Source organism: Trichechus manatus, unplaced genomic scaffold (genome assembly GCF_000243295.1).
Source record: "Trichechus manatus latirostris isolate Lorelei unplaced genomic scaffold, TriManLat1.0 scaffold00007, whole genome shotgun sequence".
In the NCBI taxonomy this organism is placed as follows: domain Eukaryota; kingdom Metazoa; phylum Chordata; class Mammalia; order Sirenia; family Trichechidae; genus Trichechus; species Trichechus manatus.
In genome coordinates this window covers 1,054,977-1,077,333 of record NW_004443943.1, presented here as the reverse complement: position 1 = coordinate 1,077,333, position 22,357 = coordinate 1,054,977, and positions in this window count along the sequence as shown.

Sequence of the window (22,357 nt, the reverse complement as noted above, 5' to 3'; positions counted from 1 at the left end):
TTTGTTTGCCAGCAGCACCATCCCCCAAGTTATTTTCATAAGCGTGCTACGCTAATTTTTTTATAGCAACATGCAGAAGAGGTTGGCATGGCGGCACTTGTGAGGGTGTGTCACAGGGGGAGAGCAAGCCCACAAACGTAGAGGTGCACTATTTTTTTTTTTTTTAATTGTACTTCAGGTGAAGGCTTACAGAACAAATAGTTTCTCATGAAACAGTAGTACACATATTGTTTTATGACACTGGTTAACAACCCCACAACATGTCAACCCTCTAACTTCTCAATCTTTTTTTTTTTTTTTTGGTGAAAATACACATAGCCAAAGATACACCATTTCAAAAATTTCTACATGCACAGTTCAGTGACATGGACTACGCTCTTCCAATTGGAGGTGCACATTATTTTTCTAAAAATAATGGTATATGTCTAAAAACTCTTACAGCAATTTGACATCAATGATTATGATTTTATAATTTACAGAAGTGTTAACTCTGAAACTAATTGGAAAATTTTTTTTTTTAATTTTCCTTAACCATAAATAGTTGGTAAAGTAGTGAACCAGATTTTAAATTCAGGTTTAGTACAGATTTATTTTCTCTGTTTTTTGATCTTGTCTTCATTAAAAATAAAAGTTTACCAAGGTATTTTATCACCTTTACTTCGTTTATCTCTTTCAGCATTCACTCAAGTTGTCTGCTCATTTCAGCTATTCTCTAAAGTTTAAAAAAAAAAAAATCCAGCTATTTATATATATTTCTTCTGGTGAAAATACAGTCATACACCATTTCAACAATTTCTGCTTGTACAAACTTAGTGACATTGATTACATTCTTCAAGTTGTACAAACATTCTCACCACCATTCTCTAACTTGTTCTACCTAAAGCTATTTAAAAAAAAAATTTTTTTTTTATTGTGCTTTAGGTGAAAGCTTACAGCACAATAAGTTTCTCTTTCAAAAATTTACACACAAATCGTTTTGTGACACTGATTGCAATTCCCGCATTGTGTCAGCACTCTCCGCCTTTCCCTTTACATCCTGTGTTTCCCATGTCCATTCATTCAGTTTTCCTATTCCTTCCTGCTTTCTCATCTTTGCTTTTGGGCAGATGTTGCCCATTTGGTCTCCTATACTTGACTGAACTAAGAAGCATATTCCTCACATGTGTTGTTTTATAGGCCCATCTAATCTTTGGCTGAAAGGTGGACTTCGGGAGTGGCTTCAGCTCTGAGTTAGCAGGGTATCCAGGGACATAGTCTTGAGGGTTTCTCCTGTCTCTGTCAGACCAGTAAGTCTAGCTTTTTTTTTTTTTTTGGTGAATTTGAATTTTGTTCTAGATTTTTCTCCCACTCTGTCCAGGACCCTCTATTGTGATCTCTTCTCCGTCAGAACGATCAGTGGTGGTAGCCAGGCAGCATCAGGCTGGTGGAGGCTGTGGTTCATGTGGTCTGTTAGTCTTTTGGACTAATATCTTCCTTGTGTCTTTGGTTTTCCTCATTCTCCTTTGCTCCGAACATGTTGGGACCAAAAGATGTATCACAGATGGTTGCTCACAAGCTTTTAAGACCCCAGACGCTACTCATCAAAGTAGGATGTAGAACACTTTCTTTATGATCTATGACTATGCCAATTTACCTAGATGTCCCGAGACAATGGTTCCCAGCTTAAAGCTATTTTTAACGTGAGAATTTGTGGGGCAAAACTTCTGAAACCAGTATGCCTAATAATATATTTTATTATGTTATTGTATTTGAATGACAGTTTGCTTGGATATAAAATTTTAAGTTCTAAATTCTTTCCTTTCAAATTTTTGAAAACAGTAAAATACACTGCTATGAAGACAATTGCTGTTGAAAAAAATCTGATGGCAAACTAATTCTTCATTTGTTTGTGACTTCTCCCACTCTCCCCTCTCCCCCCAGTTATCTCTGGAAAGATTTGGGTTTTTGTGTCTCTCTGGTAGTCTACAATTAACGTTTATGTACGTTGTGTATTTTTCCTTATTTCTCCTCTTTGACTCTTTGTGGACTATTTAACTGAAATTGTTCATCATCTCTCTCACTCTTCTTTTTAGTTCTGGAAAATCCATCCCTTTATTTCTTTAATTGTTTTCTCCTCCTCATTTTTATTCTCTCCTTTCCTGGGATTCCTACCATCTGGATGTTAGCATCTGTACTTCTGTCCTCAATATTACTCAACTTTTCTATTTCCTTATATTTTCATCCTTTTTTTCTGAGCGATGTCCTCAATCCGATCTTCCAATTAACTATTTTGTTCCTAAAATAAATCCGTTCTGCTTTTTATCCTATTTTTTGTGTTTATTTCGCAATTGTTTTTTATATTGAATAATTCTTCTTTTTCTTTTGTATAGTTTTTTTATTCACATTGCTAATATCTTTTTTTAACTTTTAGGTATATGTATCAGGATAATTTACATTCTCCATCTTTCTGTTCTAGTATTTCTGCTGCTGGTGGAATCTGTAATCCAATACATTTTCTTTAATGCCTTATTATTTTGGCCTGCGTGCTCACTGTCTTCTAGAAAAACTCAAGCAATATATATGTGGGAGAAGGCCAAGCCATGATCTCAGTGAGCTCAGGATATGCAGGTGGAACACATTTTAGGTGAAGAGTTCCAGGCTGCAGAAAACTATAGTCAATCTCTCGTTTTCTCAAAACAACCCCTTGGGAAAGAAGATTCATTCTTTAGCTACACAGAAACATCATGAAAGGAGAGATTCTCCTTAGACTTTAATTCAACAGCACTGGGAATCTGGTAGGTAAGAGATAAGGAAAGCAATAATCCATTTTTATCATTCCCTCAGAAGCAAAAGGTTTCTGCACTCTCCTGATTTGACTCCTGAGGCTACCTGGACCAGAGTCTGAGCTGTTACAGATACAGCAGAGGTTAGGTGCCTTTTGTTAGAAGGGGACAAGAGCAGAAAGCCAGTAATTCTTTTCTTACTTTTTCCTCCCAGAGACAAAGTAAATGCCTCTGGCCTCAGGGCAATGTTCCCATTCATTATACACCAATTCAAAACAGTCCCTCTTCTACCATCCTAGGGGTTTCTCACCATATTCTCTGAATCTTTAATTTTCCCTTATATCTCTGCTGAAGCTGATCTAGGCTGAGAGTGTCAATAGTCATGATACTTGAGCATCTTTTTAGGAATCTGAAACAGCCCTTTTTTTTGTTGTTATTAACTAATAGACTTTTTTTTAAAGAACAGTTTTAGACTTACAGAGAAAAACTGCACAGAAATTATAGAAGATTCTCATCTACTCCCTTTCCCCTGTCCACAATTTTCCCTATTAGTAACATCTTGAATTGTTGCGGTACATTTATTACAACTGATAGGTCAATACTGATATATTATTATTATTATTGAAGTCCATATTTTACATTATGGTTAACTCTGTGGTGCACAGTACTATGGGTTTTGACAAATGCATATCATGTGTCTGTCACTATATTATCAATACAGAATAGTTTCATTGCTCAAATAATGCCCTCCTCTCCACCTATTCATCTTTCCTTCCCTTCCTCTCCAAATCCCTTGCAAATACTGATCTTTCTACTGTCTCTGTTAAGTTTTGCCTTTTCCAGAATGTCATATAGTTAGAATCATACAGTATGGATTCTTTTCAGACAGGCTTCTTTCACTTAGCAACATGCATTTAAAGTCCCTTCATGTCTTTTTGTAGCTTGATACCTCATTTGTTTTTATTGCTGAATAATACTCCATTGTATGGATGTACCATAATGTGTTTATCCATTCACCTTTTGAAGGACATCTTGGTTGCTTGCACTTTTTAGCAATTACGAATAAAGCTGATATAAACATTCACGGCAGATTTTTGTGTGGACGTAAGTTTTCAACTCATTTGGGTAAATACCAAGGAGTGTAACTGTTAGATCATATGGTGAGACTATGTTTAGCTTTGTAAGAAACTACCAAAAATTTCCAAACTGGCTGTGCTATTTTGCATTCCCACCAGCAATGAATGACAGTGCCTGTTACTCCACATCCTCACCAGCATTTGGTATTTTCAGTGTTTTGGAGTTCAGACGTTCAAATAGATGTGCAGTGGTATTTCGTTTTTATTTTAATTTGTAAATTCCTAATGACGTATGATTCTAAGTATCTTTTCATATGCTTGTTTTCCATCTGTATTGTCTTCTTTGGTGAGGTATCTGTTCAGATCTTTTGCCCACTTTTTAATTGGGCTGTTTGTTTTCTTAATGTGGAATTTTAAAAGTTCTTTGCTTAACTTGGATACAAGCCCTTTATCAGATAAGTGTTTTGCAAATATTTCCTCCTATCCAGTCCATTCTTTTTAATGGATGAAATATTTTCTCACCTCTCTGAATATATTAGAGGATTTTCCCCCTAAACATTCAAAATTGCTCACTGGAATTTCTTGTGTATTGTTTCTTTCTATATGTTCATTCTCTCTCATGTTGGGAGGCTCTCCTCAAATGTCCAGTGTTCCCTGGCTATTCATTTACATCCAAGAAGAACTGAAAATATGACTGGAATATGTGTGTGTGTCAGCTTCACTGCAGGATAATTAGGTAAAGTGCTGACTATTTCAGTGAAGGACTCTCAAATGTCAGAATACTTTCTCTAGAAAATTTGGGTTAGCAGCCGAGAGTTTAACCGTTTGCACCACCAGGGCTCCATATTCACACAAATTAGATAATAAGGAGGATAGAAGAGTAAAGAGAGATAATAGGACGCAAATGGTTACTTAAGCAAGACCCAAGGGTTGGGTTGAAAGAGTGTGAGAGGAAAATCAAGAGGAATGCCTTTGTAACTATGAAGGACAAGTCAAGCTTGCTGGTCCCAACAAACTCATTAAGACTGCAGACAGCACTGGTGTGTCCTGAAGCACAAGTTGGAAAACAATGTTATCCACTCATAAAATAGGAATCACAATCATAACAGCACAATAAGAAAAGTCAGGAACAAAAAACTAAAAATAACCTCTCATATACCTTTGGCATACTTACATGTGATACAAAATGAGATGATAGGTATAGAGGCCTGTTTTCTTTGAAAAAATTATAATAATAAACAAATCAAAATGAATGAATTATCAGTACTTTCATCCTCTAAATAATAACAATGGTTAAATACTATTAAGAGCTTACTATACATCAGGCATCATCTTATAAATTTTCTCGATCTTCAAATAACCTATCTTGTACGTCCTTCAAACAACATTATCTAGTATATCCTCAAACAATGTTTTTTTCTTTTCCATATTACAAATGAAGAAACCAATATTTGGAAAAGTTATTTAATTTCACAAAAGTAAATGGCTGTGGGGACCTCATACCATCAAAAAAGCAGTGCCAGGAGCAGAGTCCGTCCTTTGGACCCGGGGTCCCTGTGTGGAGAAGCTCCTAGTCCAGGGGAACACTGATGAGAAGGCCGACAGAGAGAAGAAGCCTTCCCCTAGAACTGACGCCCTGAGTTTGGACTTTTAGCCTATTTTACTGTGGGGAAGTAGATTTCTCTTTGTTGGAGCAATCCACTTGTGGTATTTCTGTTGTAGCAGCACTAGATGACTAAGACAGAATTTGGTACCGAGAGAGTGTGGTGTTGCTCTAACAGATACCTAAAATGTGGAAGCGGTTTTAAAACTGTGAATGGACAGATGTACAGCAGTGACAGAGGACCAGCAGCAGCAGAGAACCTACAGCAGCAGAGAAGCGGCAGCAGCAGAGAACCAACAGCAGCAGAACCAGGAGACCAGTGTGAGACAGCACTGGAGACAACCCACGGAGGGAGAGAGCTGAGTGCCTGTGCGCAGGAGGCTTCCTGGCTGAGAGGGGTGCCTCCGGGCACTTATCGGTGGAGCTAGGCCTGCCGACCCACGACCCACGGAGCAAGGGAGCTGAGTGCCTGTGTGCAGGAGGCTTCCTGGAGGAGTAGGGTGCCTCCGGGCACTTACCGGTGGAGCTGCCAACACTTGCCCCAGCAGGGCAGATGCAGGCATGAGGCCTGAGGGCCAAAAGGTCACAGGAAACAGAAGCAGAAGCTGAAGAGACAAGGGACACAAGAAGCTGAGCTGCCTTGGTCTCAAAAGGTATGGCCATGACCTCAGGGATTTCAAAGGGTGGAGCCATAGCCTCTGGTGTTTCTAAGGGTGGAGTTGTCACTCCAATGGAGTAGGAGAATGGTGCGCCTAAAGCCAAGGGAGCAGAGTTGCTGTCCCAGTGGGCCTGGAAGGCAGAGCTGAAGCCCAGGGCAGAGGGGCTTCCACTCAGAATCCAGAGACTGTGGCCAATACCTAGAGTCTGGAGGGAAGGGCTATTGTGTAAATTGTCTCAGAGAACAGAGGATTATTTTCAAAGCCTTGAGGGCTAACATAATGCGTTCTGCTGACTTGCTTGGTGCCTGTTATCACTTCTTTTCCTCTAGTTTCTCCCATTTGTAACGGAAATGTCTCGCTTGTGCCTGTTCTGCCACTGTACCTTTGGAAGCAGATAACCTGTATTCTAGATTTCACAGGTGAAGAGGAATTTTTGGATTTTGGACTTGGAGTTAAGACTTTTGCTATGATATGATGAGATGAACATGTTTTGCATGTTGCAAGGATGTGATTTTTTGGGGGCCAAAGGGTGGAATGCCATGGATTGAATTATGTCCCCCAAAAAATGTGTGTATCCATTTGGCCGGGCCATGATTCCTGGTATTCTGTGGTTTTCCTATAAATTGTAAATCCTGCCTCTATGATGTTAATGAGGGAGGATGGGTGCAGTTGTGTTAGTAAGGCAGGACTCAGTCTACAAGATTGGACTGTATCCTGAGGCAATGTCTTGAGATATAAAAGACAGACTTGAGCAGTGAGACGGGGGACCTCATACCATCAAGAAAGCAGTGCCAGGAGCAGAGCGCGTCCTTTGGACCTGGGGTCCCTGTGCGGAGAAGCTCCTAGTCCAGGGGAACACTGATGAGAAGGCCGACAGAGAGAAAAAGCCTTCCCCTGGAGCTGACGCCCTGAATTTGGACTTTTAGCCTACTTTACTGTGAGGAAATAACTTTCTCTTTGTTAAAGGAAAAAAAAAAGTAAATGGCTGAGCCCAAAATCAAACTCATGTCTATCTAAATCCAGACCTCAAATTCTCTTGTCAATGCTCTTTAAACCAACTTGTTTTCTAAGCATAGTTCCTAAAATACCTATCAAGTGCATTCTGAAGTTTTGAAAGGAGTAATAAATATGCTATCAGAGATATCCAGTCAATCAAAAAGATTGAGGGGATTAAAAAAAAAAAAGCAAAATGTTGAGAACTCTTGATTTTGTGTAAATGTAAAATTTTTTACAATTAAAAAAAAAAAAATATTTTGGGGGGGGAGAGTTCCTGCCCCAAATTCACTACATAGAGATATATATGGACAATTTCATAAGTGACTTAAATAAAATTTTTATCTGTGAATATGTGCCTATAGGCTTTATTTTTAAAGTCTTGTTGGTGAGGGCTTGATGTCACAGGTGTATTACATTAAATATAATTTTTGTTAATAAAATTGGAATATTCAATGTACACATATATCAATATGTGAATAATTCTCATCTAAAACTGAGTGTTATTCCTCTACAGTGTATATTTCCTGATGGTATGGACTCTCACCTTGTATCTTTGTATTCCAATGACCTAACATTTCCTTAAAGGAGCCCTGGTAGTGCAATGGTTAAGCATGGCTACTAATCTAAAGGTTGGCGGTTTGAACCCACCCAGTGGCTCTGGATCTGTAGGAGAAAGACCTGGCGATCTGCTTTTGTAAAGATTACAGCCAAGAAAACCCAATGGGGCAGTTCAACTCTAACACTATGAGATGAAATCGACTCTATGGAACCTGAACGGGGAACATTTCCTTAAAGCATATAACACAATCTAATAAATGTCTGATAAACACAATCATATCAAAATGTCTAATCCAGTTTGAGACACACTTTAACTCTGATAACAGAGTTGTTTCAATGTAATTAATTTGTGGCATTTATTCTGGTTACTTTTAAGAAATTAAAATAGACAATAAGTAGAAGCATAAACCAGAAAACCAAACCTACTGCTGTTGAGTTGATTCCGACTCATACTGACACTATAGGACAGAGTAGAACTGTCCCCACAGGTCATTTTTATGGAAGCCAACTGCTACATCGTTCTCCCGTGGAGTGGTTGGTGGGTTCCAACTGCTGACCTTTTGGTTAGCTGATGAACGCTTTAACCACTGTGCCACCTGGGCTCCTTAAGTAGAAGCATTTTGTTGTTGTTAAGTGTCATTGAGTCACTTCCACCTCATAGCTACACCATGTACAAAAGAACAAAACACTGCCTGGTCCTGCATCATTCCCACAATCATTATGCTTGAGCGCACTGTCGCAACCACTTTGTCAATCCATCTTGTTGAGGGTCTTCCTCTTTTTCACTGACCCTCTAAATTACCAAGCATGATGTCCTTCTCCAGGGACTGGAGAACACTACATGATAATTACACTTCATCAGCTTGAAGGTTACACCATCATTTCACAAAGGCAGTGGTACCTACATAAACAATGGAATCATGGCAGAGGGAATTATCTTTACCATTAATAGTAACAACTTAAAAACTATCACTCATCTCTGGAAAAATCCCTAAAAAGTATTTTTGCAGACTGTGAATAGATTTCTTTACCCATTCTTGTGAAGGATGAGCTAGTAACAGGGTTTTGTGTCAATTATTTAGAATTAGGAGAATGAAAGTGCCGCCGTCACTTTAAAAAAAAACAAACAAGAATATGAACTATATAAAAGATAATAACTTAAGGTCTACAAAAGAGCAGTTAAAAAAAAAAAAGTAACGTAATCTTTAATAAGCAAAAGACATTTAAATTCCCATTCAGAAAGAAAATTCAAAACTTCCTAAGATATACTGGTAAGTAAAAAGACAAGGAAAAAAGGCAATGGGAAAGAAGAAAACGGGAAAACCAAGGATAATAAGAGGATAAACTACACTTTCTCCTTCTTAACGTTCACATATTTAAGTAGCAGAGTTCCTACTACTCCTTCTGATTCCTGTTATCATCTTTTCTTTCTTGGGATATTTCCATCCTTTTGTTATCTAGGTAACATATTTACTCTGAAGAAACTTCTACCAGACAACAAGGATCCAAATCTCCTTATCAAAGAATAATACTACAATCATAATCAAGGATCATTTCCTCCAATTTCACAACATCCTTCCTTCTTTGCATTCCTGAAATCTGGCTCTATCTTCCATATGCCAGTACAATTGCCCCAAATAATCCACTCTTTACTTCAAAAGACTCATTATTTTTCCTTTCAGAAACACTTTTAGGATTTCATCATCTTGTATCTCTGATACAAACTGGTGAAAGCAGACACTCTTTTAAAGGTTCTGTATACTTAGCTCATTATCCCTATTTTACACAAATACTGTGCGTCTTCTGTGTTCCTCCGCTGGTTGCACCGCCCCCACCCCCCAGGCACCCTCAAAAGCTTGGCCATGCCAAGTCTCTTCCACATGTTGCTGTAAAAATAAATTAGCATAGCACGCTTACAAAAATACCTCGCAGGGGAGGGCGTTGCCAGCAAACAACTGTAGAAGATATGTGTTGAGTAAAAATATGGTACTCCTTTTCCTATATGTCCCTCCTCGCTAATAAACCTGTGCACTTGGCTTCAGTTACCTTCCAAATGCAGCTTGAATCCCAAATCCAAAGTACTAATTAATCTCTTTTCTACAAGATGGACTATCAAGAAGATATTTCCATATTATTACCTCAAACTCTTACTCTATGTCTAAACAAAGTTTTTTCTTCTTTCACTTTTTACTTCCCTGGATTTTGTGATTTCACTGAAACATAATACTTTTTTCTGCATAAGATGTGCTCATATCTGTCTTACAGCTTTCTACCTTACTTCTTTGCTCTATGAAAATATATTCATTTCCTATGGTAAAATTCTTGTAACTCACTTCTCACTACTTAAGTCTCCCCCATCAAAACTTTTAATTTCACTTATCGGCAATACCCTGTTAGAACATCTCAAAGATCTATGTGAAACTGCACAATTAGTATTACACTGACTATACATTCACTTGGAGCCCTGGTGGCGCACTGGTTAAGAGCTTGGCTGCTAACCAAAAGGTCGGCAGTTCAAATCCACCAGCCACTCTTTGGAAAGCCTATGGGACAGTTCTACTCTGTCCTATAGAGTCGCTAAGACTCACAATCGACTCCACTGCAACAGGTTTGGTTTTTTGGTTTTATACATTCACTTACGTGGTTTTAATTCAGTTGCCCTATTTTTTACTTTAAATTATGAGTTTTTAATCTGAGCTCCTAGGATGGGTTTTAGAGAAGTTCACAAATCCACTGACATTCTAATGCAAAATTGGTTATACATATTTATTTCTAGAGAAATGGTCCCTTTTTTTAATTCCGATTGTTGAAGTTCATGACCCCAAAAGAGATTAACAACCAGTATTTACTGAGTAGTGTACATTCCCAGAGTGTATTTACTACCTGTGTTCATCAGATGCTCAGAAAGTACGGTAACTGACAGTTCTCTTCACTAAAGTACTAATGAGAGTATCTTAAAAACAAAATAACTTCTTAATTTCCATAGAAAACAAAACCTTAAAATTTTTCAAAATTCTAGATGAATACTGACTGGATGAGGGCTGATGAGGCATGACATGTGAGACTTCCTAACCGAATCTCAAAATATAAAACTAATAAGAAAATGCAGCTTCCATATGGACAGTAAGAAAATTATTCAGCTGGAGAAGTCATATGTGGGTTACTAAATTCCATGTCAATTCATGGTTCATAAGAATTCCCAAGAACTGAAAATGATGGACCAACTCTATACTGATATAAACAATCTGAGAATTTAGCTTTATAAATATCAAGCACTACCTTAGATAATGAAAAGATTTAATCATCATCTGTGCAATGAACACTGCAGATAAGAACAGACTGTAACCTTGGAGTCAGGCTCAGGGTAAGTAATTCAAGGTACATGGAAGACAGAGAAAGAAATAAAAGGGTTCAAGTTAACAGCTTTGAAGTTCCTGTGTGGTGTAACTGTTAATTTGCTCAGCTGATAACAGAAAGGTTGGAAGCTCAAGTCCACTCAAAGCACCTCAAAAGAACAGCCTGGCAATCTACTTCCAAAAACTCAGCCACTGAGAACCATATGGAGCACAGTTCTACTCTGACACACACGGGGTCGTCATGAGTTGAAACAGACTTCACAGCAACTGGTACTGGTTGTAACAGCTCTACTATTCGTGAGTCGAACAACTTTAGGCCAAGTCATTTAACCCTCCAGATTTCTCATTTATAAAGTGGACATATCTTAAAATATCATTTAAATGGTTATTTAAGTAATACTGCCTGATAAGAGTATCAATAATAATAATAACCATCACCATCAACTTTAAGTTTGAAAAAATAACAACTGTCTTTACCTTCCATTTATTTTTTATCAATCTAAGGGTCACTTTTCAAATGAATACAACTCAAAGGGATATGCTAATTCATAATGCGTTCCCAATAGTATCTGGTACCTGATAAGTATCAATTAATAAATTTTGAATAAATGAATGAATAAGGTCATCAGAATAAATTACAAAAAAATCACATCAATTTGCAAAGGAACTTACACCTAATTAACCAGGTTAGAAGACTTCCATTTTTGAAAACTTATCTAGTATTTATTTAGAAATTTTTATTAATTAGATATTTTTGCAATATTTTCACTTATGTATGCCACTGCTTTTTAATGGGGAAAAACTGGGTTGGGAGTTATAAGAACTGGGTTTCTTAACTAACTAGCTTCATGAGGTAGGGCTTATCACAAATGCTGTCTAGGAATACTGATAAGTGATAGGCTTGCACTACTTGTTTACAAAGTTATTTCCAGTCCTTGCATGCCATCAATGACAAATATTTCTCAAAAAAAAAAAAGCAAACCTGTATGTTTTAACTTTATCATTTTTTTTAGCAATCACAACAATTTTCTAAAAGAAAAACATAGTTTTTATAATCATGGATTTATATGTATGGATTCTCAACATTCTTCTGTCCATAGATTACAAAAAAACTGTTCACCTTTAAAGACATAGTATGAACTTTAAAAAACAATAAGTCACATAATATAGTTTTTTAAAGTGAGACATAATATTTATACTCCCTTTCTTGCATAGGAGACTTGGTGGCGCAGTGGTTAAGAGCTCAGGCTGCTAACGAAAAAGCCTGGCAGTTCGAATCCACCTGCCGCTCCCTGGAAACCCTACGGGGCAGTTCTACTCTGTCCTATAGGGTTGCTATGAGTTGGAATCGACTCAACCGTAATGGGTTTGGTTTTTATGTTTTTTTTTCTCTTGCATATGAGAAAAGCAAAACAATTTTGTTACTGGTTATAAATATTTCTCTCAAAGCATGAGTCTCACTGAGTAAAAATGCTACCACTATCCTGTGATGGAAGCCCTGGTGGCACGGTGGTTAAGAGCTACGGCTGCTAACCAAAAGGTCAGCTGCTAACCAAAAAGCTTGGCAGTTGGAATCCACCAGCTGCTCCTTGGAAACCCTGTGGGGCAGCTCTGTTCTGTCCTATACGGTCGCTATGAGTTGAAATCGACTTGACTTCAACAGGTATTCTGTGGTAAGCTCATTGATTGTCCTGCAAAACTCTCTCATTTAGTTGTAATTCTCTGACAATTATGAGGCAGAAACCTAGGAGTATTACCACGCACTTACCTTGCTATAAAAATGAGGAAATGTTTCTTGCACAATCTCTTCACTTGAACACTTACTATTTTGTCTTAGAAATTCTTTCCAATGCTTGCAAATAAGGTATAAGGGTCACTTCACTTTGAGTAACTTCTCAGTTAAATTTTGAATATTAAATACAGCTTTTCTTAGCAAAATTAATCTATAAGGACACAGTTTTCTGAATATCCAAATACCAAAATGAAATCACAAAGCAGTTTCACAAGACCAATAAAGAAACGTATTAGAACCAGACACTATTTGGTGTACTAATAAAAACGAAAGAAGTAACTGAAGTGATTCACCGCACCCTAAATAATCTTCAGAGACTTTACAGATATAAGACCACTATAGTAGAAGGTATGGATGCTGAACCAAAAGGAGGTAATAGACACATTCTATCTTCCTTCTGCATGCACTATTTGTTCAGTACCATTAAAACTGATTTATTGGTATCAAAATTTTTGCTCAATAAAGGAGAGACTCAATGTGATTCTTGCTGTTCTCTTCTGAACATAAATTTGAATTCGAACAACTTTCAAAATAAAGACTGATACTTTACTCTTCTAAGATTTGAGAAAAAGACGTCTAATTTGACTTTTCACTTTAATGTCAAATTGTATCATCTTTGTGGTCTTTGAGTTAAAACAGTAATGAACATAGAATAATACAATATATAATTATATATGCTGAGTACATTCTAGGAGTTTTTTTGTTTAATTTTGTTTTGATTTTAAATCTTTTTCTCCAGCTAAGGAATTCAAGTCCTTCACAAAAAGAACTGACCTAGAAAAACAGAGACACTACCTCACAGGAGATAAGGTCAGATACATCAGTCTGATAAAGTGCCTCCAAATGCTGCTGTCAGAGACTGTTGTTATAGGCAGCTTCAACCTTGACAACAAAATCTGTTAAGACAACCAACCTGGTTACCCTATCCAAAAACGGTGATGATCTAGGAGTGGGAACAACACAATGCAGGAAAGATCTTTGCATTACCACATCTAGGGAGAGGACAGAAAGCATGTTAGGATGAGAGACAGTAAGCTTTGGAAAAATGTGCCTGTGAAACTGGGAAATGGGTCTTGAGAAAATTGGAAAGAACTTTCAAAATTTTCTAATAAATTTTCTTTTAATTATCCATTTATATCCTATGAAATTAGGAGGCAAAGAATCAAGGATTAAATCAATCTTGTCCAATATGTGTGATAAAATGAAGTAACCCATTACCATCAAGTTGATTCCGACTAATAGTGACCCTAGAGGACAGAGTAGAACTGCCCCATAGGGTTTCCTAGGCTGGAATCTTTAAGGGGGTAGATCACCAGGTCTTTTATCCAGTGAAGCTGCTACTGGGTTGAACCTCCGGCCTTTCAGTTAACAACCATTGCACCACCAGGGCTCCTTTCATGATGCACTAGACATCTGTTATTATTTTGTCTGCTCAGCTTATGAACTCCTTTCTTATGTTTGGAGAAGCCCCTATCTTTTAAGGCAGTCTCTCACAACACAAATTGGAAAATGCAAATAATACATCTCAGCTTCCTTAGCTGCTAAATGCTATCAATTAGACAAATCTGTCCCAGAATTTGAATCTGAAGCCAGTCCTTGAAGAAGCAAGGGACAGGTGAACTTGATGCTGACAAGGGTGCTGAAAGTAGCAGCATCTTCATCTGTTTTCCAGAGGCAGTGATGTCCCAACATTGACCAGGTAACCACACAATTTACTGTCCAAACTGAGAGTGAAAGGAACCACTATTAATAATTATGATGGAAAACCAAGATATACAGCCACGAAAGCACCAGTGGTATTACTGGAGCATCTCTGCCCAAAACAGAACCAATTTTGTGGTATGATTATCCATGCTATGCTGGCAGCTTCACAGCCACAAAGCATGGTTTTCAAGCCCTGGGGATCCTGTGTTCCAAAATCCTTTTCTGTTTAAAATTGCCATAGTTGGTTTCTTTATTACAACAAAGAACCTAGTAAGGTCTATAGAACAGGTGTCTTTTTAGTACATAGGGGAGAATTAAATTTAGTTGCCTAAAGTTCTGTTTGCTGTTCAAAACCACTGAAGTAATTATATTATAAAATGTATCCACCACATTTTTCCAGTTTCCTTGTATGTCAAGAAGATAAAAATACTTTCTCTACTGTTTTTCTGTCTTGGTACAACCTCAGTTTGTCTGAGCAAATAATTATATTTTAGTTAAAAGATATAATGGTTATGAGACTAAATGGGCACACCAGCCTAGTGGCAAAGACAAGAAGGCAGAAGGGCACAGAAAAGCTGGACAAATGGAAATCGGGAACCCACGGTCAAGAAGGGGAGAATGTCAACACATTGTCGGGTTGGCAACCAATGTCACAAAACAATATGTGTATTAATTGTTTAATGAGAAACTAACTTGGCCTCTAAACCTTCATCTAAAAGCACAATTAAAAAAAAAGATATAACGGTTAAATGAAAGAAAGATTTGTCTACGTACAACCAGTTGGAATGAGGGGAAAGGAGAGCTAATTAGCACTCCTCCTCTGCTACCAACTTGATGCTTCTATTCTTAACTCCTTCCTCTTGGAAGTTAAGCCAAAAGTCTTACAACACACCATAAAACATCTACATTTTAACACTTTCTGGTGCTCTTCACTCTTCTCTACACTTTTATTAAATCATTTTCTTTTAGACTAAAGCTCTTCCTTGAGTGATTTTTGCAGTGGCAGATCTTTTAGCCTAAAAATTTGTTTATTATGTTTTATTTCTGAAATTTATTTTCACTGGATATAGAATTCTTTCAATAGTTTTCTTTCAGCACATTAACTGTGTTATTCCACTGCCTTTGAGCTCCCCTAATTTCTGTTGCAAAGTCAGTTTATGATCTAAAATTGTTGCTTCTTTGAGGGTAATTATCCTTTCTCTTTAGCTGCTTTTAAGACATCCTCTTCCAAAAAACCAGCCATTGAAAACACTAGGAAGCACAGTTCTATTTTAACATACATGTGCTGTCAGGAGTCAGATTCAACTTAACAGCAACTGGATTTGGAGTCCTTGGGTGCAAATGGTTAATGTGCTTGGCTGCTAACTGAAAAGCTGGAAATTTGAGTACACCTAGAGGCACCTCAAAAGAAAGACTTGGAGATTTACTTGCAAAATATCAGCCACTGAAAATCTTATGGAACACAGTTCTACTCTGACAAACATGGGGTCATCACAAGTTGGAACTGACTCGACGGAAACTGGTACTGATACTTTGCCTTTAGTTTTCAGAAGTTGGACAATGATGTACCTAGGCTCAGTATTCTCTCAATTACTCCTGCTTCGGGTTTTCCTCTGAGAATTCTGAATCACAATCATTCTCATGCAGACTTGTAAATCGAATTCATATGACCTATATGGTTCAAATACTTTAAGAGTTTATATAAACAAGTAAACACTAACTCAATTCTGAAGCCTCAAAGAATTCTCGAAAATAAACATCCAATGAAAATGAGCAGTGCTCAGTTTTTAAAAAATGGACAAAAACATAAGGAAACAAGGTACCATAAGTGAAAACCAACAATAACAAAAAAAGGCAACTGCTTAAATAACAAAGTTTTAGGATAAATTTTGACTCAGGATATAAAGTCATAAGGCCTAACATGCTTAAGAAAAAAGAAAAGGTGGAAAATACAGTGAGAAAAATAAAACTAGAAAAAAATGATCAATGCAATCTGAAAAGGAAGAAATAGAATTTTAAAATATGAAAGAGAAATCACAATTTAAAAAACTCACTGAATGGATTTAACAATAGACAAACTGAAATGGAATACAGAATTATTATGAACTATGAGATACACTCAAATAAATCATCCAAAACGTAGCCTAGAGTGACAAAGTAACAGAAAATAGGAAGGAGAAGCGAAAAAAGACATAATTAGAAGATCTGACATATGTGAAATCAGAGTTCCACAAGGAGAGTGCAGACATATTGGGGAGGAAACTAAATTTAAAGAGATTATGCCGAGAATTTTACAGAAACGTTGCAAGACATTAAACCTTAGATGTGGGAAGCCCAACAAATCTCAAACATAATAAATAAAACAAAATCCAAACTGAAAATACAACACAGCAAAGCTGCATGATTGTTCTGAAAATTTCAAGAGAAATTCATACAAATAGCTAGAAATAAAAGATAAAAACCGGAAAACCCATTGCCGTCAAGTCGATTCTGACTCATAGCAACCCTACAGATAAAAGGAAGAAAAATGATCTACCTGAAGTCTTACGTAGAACTCTAAAAGCCAGAGTTTGGTGGAATAACATCTTCACTGTGTTAACAGAAAACAATCATCAACCGAGAATTCTAAACACAGTAATCTTTGAGAATGAGGTGAAATAAAGAAACCATCAGATAAATAAAAACTGACAGATTTTCCTCACAATAGGTATTCACTAAAGAAAATTCTAAAAAATACCTGACAGGCATAAGAATTGAAACCGAGAATTACTGAAAGGAATACAGGGCAATGCAAATGGAAAATACGGCAGTAAGTATAAACAAACAGACTGTATAACACAGTAATAATAATTTCTAATCTTTGGTAAAGAAAACTAGATATAGTTCAAAACCTGGCTGAGAACCATAAACATAGGAGGACAGTGACTGGGGCTGTAGTAGAAGGAAAGTAAAAAAGATTTTCAGATTTTAAGTATACATGTTAAAATAGCAAAGGCATTTATTAAAAAAGAAGACATACTGGGGTCTTAAAAGCTTGTGAGTGACCATCTAAGATACAACTACTGGTATCTACCTGTATGGAGCAAAAGAAAATGAAGGAAATCAAAGGCTCAAAGAAGAAACTAGTCCCACATGACTAATGCTCCACACAAACCACACACTCCTCTAGCCTGAGACCAGAAGAACTAGAAGGTGTCCGGTTACCATTACCAACTGTCTGACCAGGGACACAACAGAAGGTCTCAGGCAGAACGGCAGAAAAATGTAGAACAAAACCCAAATTCCTAAAAAAGGCCAGACTTACTGGACCGATAGAGACTAGCGGAATCCCCGTGACTATTGTCTAAGATAACCTTTGAACCTGGATTTGAAGCTATTTCTGTAGGTCACCTTTCAGCCAAATAATAGATTGCCTTATAAAATAAACAATATCACCCGTGAGCAATGTGTTCCCTTAACCAATTGACTATATGAGACCAAAGGGTCAACATTTACCCAAAAGCAAAGGTGAGAAGGCAAGGAGGGGAAGAGAAGTTAGATCAATGGAAACAGAACAAACAGAACGGAAATAACAAAAATGCTGACAACTGAAAAAACTGTAACCAACAGCATGGAACAATTTGTATAAAAATTATTAAAGGGGAACCTAATTTGCTGTGTAAACTTTCACGTAAAACACACAAAAAAATATTTAAAAAAAAAAAGAAGACAAAGCATAAGATGCTCAAATAAGATAAAAAAAATAGAATAAGAAGAACAAATGGGAAAAAACATAATGCAAAAGAAGGCAAAAGAAGAAATGAAACCTGAAAATGCAGAACAAACAGACTGTAAGATGTTAGAAATAATTTCAAATATATTAGTTATTTTTTTTCCTAACACACAAGTGAGAAAGCATTTTTTATTGCAAATACTTAATAGAAACGTATCTTTTGCTTTCTTAATTTTTTTTTATTGTACTTTAGATAAAGAGCAAACTAGTTTCTCATTAAACAATTAATACATGTACTGTTTTGTAACACTGGTTGCCACCCCCACAACATGTCAACACTTTCCCCTTCTCAATCTTGGGTTCCCCATTATCAGCTTTTCTGTCCCCTCCTGCCTTCTGGTCCTTGCCCCTGGGTTGGTGTGCCCATTTAGTCTCATTTTATTTTATGGGCCTGTCTAATCTTTGGCGGAAGGGTGAGCCTCAGGAGTGACTTCATTATTGAGCTAAAAGGGTATCCAGGGGCCATACTCTCGGGGTTTCTCCAGTCTCTGTCAGGCCAGTAAGTCTGGTCTTTTTTGTGTGTGTGAGTTAGAATTTTGTTCTATATTTTTCTCCAGTTCTGTCCAGGACTCTCTATTGTGATCCCTGTCAGGGCAGTTCGTGGTGGTAGCCAGGCACCATGTAGTGGTGCTGGACTCAGTCTGGTGCAGGCTGTGGTAGTTGTGGTCCATTAGTCCTTTGGACTAATCTTTCCCTTTTGCCTTTGGTTTTCTTCATTCTCTCTTGTTCCAGATGGGATGAGACCAATGGAGTATCTTAGGACGGCCACTCACATGATTTAAGACCCCAGATGCTACTCACCAAAGTAGAATGTAGCACATTTTCTTGCTAAACTATGTTATGTCAGTTGAGCTAGATGGTCCCCACAGCCCTCAGCCCAGTTACGTGGTCCCTCAGGGAGTCTGGATGTGTCTGTGGTCTGTCTCAGACTGGAAGCTCAGCTGAAACCTGTTGGACACCATAGCAACATGTAAGCCTCCACTGACAGATGGGTGGTGGCTATGCTTGGGATGCCTTGGCCAGGAATTGAACCCAGGTCTCCAACATGGAAGGTAAGAATTCTACCACTAAACTACTACTGCTACCATGTCTTAAAACAATTTTTGAGTTTTCCTGAATAGAAAAAGAGTTAAGCATCTAAAGAAAGTGACAGATACAACCAATAAAAGCAAAAACACAGAAGCCATTAAATTTATATTGAATTTCTCCCCCAAAGATGTTTGAGTTATCTATATTTGAAATGAATTGAACTCATGTAAGTTCTCAAGGTTTCTGTTTAAACTTAATTCAAGCATCAAAGTTTTTTTTTTAACTGAGTGGTTCTCAAACTTGGCTAAACATTAAAATCACCTGGGAAACTAACCTGATGCTCACGTCTCCTTCTGGGTCAATTAAATCAGAATTTTGGGGGGTTGGACCCAGGCATCAGTAGTTTTATAAATGTTCCAGGTGATAACAATTTGTAGACAAATTTGGGAACCAGTACTTTAAATTAATTAATTTAACAAGCATCTCGTTCTTCTAACACAAGGATCAGCAAATTATTTGGCTTGCAGGCCAAATCCCACACACCTCCAGTCATGGATTGAATTGTGTCCCCCCCAAAATATCTATCAACTTGTCTGGGTCATGATTTCCAGTACTGTAGAATTGTGTGCCATTTTGTAATCTGATGTGATTTCCTTATGTGTTGTAAACTCTATCACTATGATGTAATAAGATGGATTAGCGGCAGTTATACTGATGAGGTATACAAGATTGGATAGTGTCTTAAGATAATCTCTTCTGAGACATAAAAGAGAGACGCGAGCAGACACGTGGGAAACTCATACCACCAAGAAAGCAATGCTGGGAGCAAAGCACGTCCTTCAGAGCCGAGGTTCCTGCGCTGAGATGCCCCCAGACCAAGGGAAGACTGACGCATCCACAAGGACCTTCCTCCAGAGCCGACACAGAGAGAAAGCCTTCTCCTGGAGCTGATGCCCTGAATTTGGACTTGTAGGCCTACTCTACTGTGAGAAAACAAATTTCTCTTTGTTGAAGCCATCCACTTATGGTATTTCTGTTATAGCAGCACTAGATGACTAAGACACCTCCTACCTACCCATCCTCATCCAAGCCAAGGTTTGTTTTTTAAATTGTCATTGTAACACAGTCATGCTCATTTGTTTTCATGTTGTCTACCACAGCTTTCTCTCTACAAAGAGAGAACACTTAGTTGCAACAGAGACCGTCTTGCCAGCAAAGCCTAAAATATTTACCATCTGTTCCTGTACAGAAAAAGTTTGCTGACCCTTGTTCTAATATACATATATTTGGTGCAGAAAGCCTACTGCACCAAGGCAAGTACGGATATCTCAGGAAATCTGGTGCCGTGAACAGCTCTACAAGCTTTATGCTTTTTTTTGGTCGTCTAAACCTTTTCTCATTGTTTGACATAAGGTCAAGAAAAGTGAGAGTGATACGGAAGTATGGCTTTAACTAATTTCTTTTTTTTAAATAAGACTTGCTTGATGGTTACTAGGGAGCGAAGGATGGGGAGGGAAAAACACTATAGATAAATGGTAACTTTGCTGAAGGGTAAGACAGTACACAATACTGGGGAAGCCACCACAGCTTGACCAAAGCAAGGTCATGGAAGCTTCACAGACACAGCCAAACTCCCTGAGGGACTGAATTACTGGGCTGAGGGCTAGGGACATGTAGCTCAACTGGCATAACATAGGTTATAAAGAAAACGTTCTGAGTAGCATCTTGGTCTTAAATCTTGTTAGTGGCCATCCAAGATACTCCAATGGTCTCGCCCCGTCTGCAGCATGGGAGAATGAAGAAGACCAAAGACACAAGGGAAAGATTAGTCCAAAGGACTAATGGACCACAACTACCACAGCCTCTACCAGACTGAGTCCAGCACAACTACATGGTGCCCGGCTACTACTATCGACTGCTCTGACAGGGATCACAATGTAGGGTCCTGGATAGAGCTGGAGAAAAATGTAGAATAAAATTCTAACTTACAAAAAAAGAAAAAAGACCAGAGTTACTGGTCTGACAGAGACTGGAGAAACCCCGAAAGTATAGCCCCCAAACACCCTTATAGCTCAGTAGTGAAGTCACTCCTGAGGTACAACCTTCAGCCAAAGATAAGACAGGCCCATAAAACAAAACGAGACTAAATGGGCACACCAGCCCAGCGGCAAGGATGAGAAAGCAGGAGGGGACAGGAAAGTTGGTAATGGGGAACCCAATGTCGAGAAGGTGAGTGTTGACATGTCATGGGGTTGGCAACCAATGTCACAAAACAATATGTGTATTAACTGTTTAATGCAAAAATAATTTGCTCTGTAAACCTTCATCTAAAGTACAATTTAAAAAAAAAGAAAGGGTATTCTTCCTGGATTTTCCAACAGCAGAAAACTGTGCGTGGGATTTCCAGGGGTCAGGGAGTGGGGGAGAGGGGGAGGTTTTTCAAATATACCACAGAATAGAGGTTGCAGGGCCATAGGGAGAAGCAGACGGGCCAGCAGTGAACTGACCACACACCAGCCAGAAAACCTTCCCATTTCCTCCTACTTTCCTGTGCCCTATGTAAATGGATTATCACCGTTTAGGTGATGGATGAAAGGTAAATCCCTTGGAATATTCTGATGAGGAGGAGATTTGGAGACAAAACATTAACTTGTCATCAGTAACTAAGATAATGACAACATCTTCATTTGTCTGAATAGTGTGTCTAGGGACACTAAATTTTCAGTTAGAGTGACAGAGTTGACCTATATGGGCTAGAAATATTCTCTGCTCTAAGAAGAGGAGGGGTTCTGGGCCAGAAGGCAGAGGTGTAATTATTAAATTGCCCAATGATCTCCACTACTCAACAATCAAGGCATGTCATGCTCCTGCTTAAAACTTTCCAATACTTCCCCTTCATATTTTGAGTAAATGTCAAACCCTACCAGAGCATGAAAGGCTCCAAAGGTCTGGCCCCTTCTTATGTCATGTTAGTCACTCATGGTTGTAGTTGTTAGATGCCTTCAAGTCAGCCCGACTCATGGTGACCCCATACGCAACGGGACTCAACC